General features: G+C 44.5%; 1 pseudogene; it reads left to right on the forward strand.

Moving 5' to 3' along the window:
* The first annotated feature begins 1,136 nt into the window (after positions 1 to 1,136).
* LOC127229969 (uncharacterized) lies at positions 1,137 to 1,207 on the forward strand (annotated as a pseudogene).
* The last annotated feature ends 318 nt before the right edge of the window (positions 1,208 to 1,525 follow it).

Below are 1,525 nucleotides of genomic sequence, written 5' to 3' on the forward strand. Positions count from 1 at the left end.
CCCTGTCCCCCCCAACCCCAACCCCTTCCTACACCCCAAGGAGGGTGAGGCCTTCCATTGGGGATCTTCAAAATCTGTCATATCATTTGGGGAAGGACCTAAGCCCTCTCCCATATATCTAGGCTGGGAGAATATCCATCTATGTGGACTTCCAAAGTCCATTTGTATACTAGGGATAAATACTGGTCCACTACCAGAGACCCCATAGACTTCCCAGTCCTCCTAACTAACATCCATAATCAGGGGATCTGGGTCAGTCCTATGCTGGTTTCCCAGCTATCAGATTGGGGTCCATAAGCTCCCCCTTGTTCAGGTCAGCTATTACTGTGGGTTTCGCTAGCCTGGTCTTGACCCCTTTGTTCATCGCTCCTCCCTCTCTGCAACTGGATTCCAGTTCAGCTCAGTGTTTAGCTGTGGGTGTCTGCATTTACTTCCATCAGCTGCTAGATGAAGGCTCTAGGATGGCATTTAAGGTAGTCATCAATCTCATTATCAGGGAAGGACATTAAAAGTAGCCTCTCCACTATTGCTTAGATTCTTAGTTAGGGTCATCCTTTTAGATCTTCGGACATTACCCTAGTGCCAGATTTCTCTTTAAACCTATTATGGCTCCCTCTATTATGTTATCTCTTTTATTGCTCTCCTCTATTCTTCCCCTGACTCAATCTTCCTGCTCCCTCATGTCCTCCTCTTCTCCCCTTCTCTTTCTACCAATTCCCTCTCCTCTCCCTCCCTGCACCCAATTTGCTTGGGAGATCTTGGTCCTGTCCCCTCATCAAAGGGACAATGTATGTCTTTCTGAGGGTCCTCCTTGTTTCATAACTTTTCTGGCAGTGTGGATTGTAGGCTGGTGATCCTTTGCTTTATGTCTAAAATCCATATATGAGTGAATACATACCATGTTTGGTTTTTTGTGTCAGGATTACCTCACTCAGAATGGTTTCTTCTAGTTCTATCCGTTTGCCTGCGAATTTCAAGATTCCATTGATTTTTTTCCTCTGAGTAGTACTCTATTGTGTAAATGTACCATATTTTCTCCATCCATTATTCAGCTGAGGGGCATTTAGGTTGCCTCCAGGTTGTGGCTATTACAAATAATACACTGCTATGAACATAGTTAAGCAGATGTCCTTGTTGTATGAATTGTAGCACATATACTAAAATTGGAATGATACAGAGAAGATTAGCATGGCCCCTGGGCAAGGATTCTCCTGCTTTATTTTCTGGAAAATCCCGGTGCAAGAAAGTGCCCCCAGTGCTGAGGTTCTTAAGACTTGTGAAGCAAACCAGGTGTGTAAATTCCTTGACAATCACAAGGTCACAGTGATTGATCTGTGTGCTTTAGGCAATTACTCTCACACTACTTGGGAGATACAAGGTAAAATGAGAACCCTGGTGGGTCTCTGTATGGCTGCATTCTGGGGGCATGTTTATTGACTTGGCAACAAGAGCTCTCATATCTAGAATGTGCCCTGGTAGGGGAGGTAGAGGACTCCTCCAGTACTCAGAGATATACCTTTAATTT

Source organism: Phodopus roborovskii, unplaced genomic scaffold (genome assembly GCF_943737965.1).
Source record: "Phodopus roborovskii unplaced genomic scaffold, PHOROB, whole genome shotgun sequence".
NCBI lineage: Eukaryota > Metazoa > Chordata > Mammalia > Rodentia > Cricetidae > Phodopus > Phodopus roborovskii.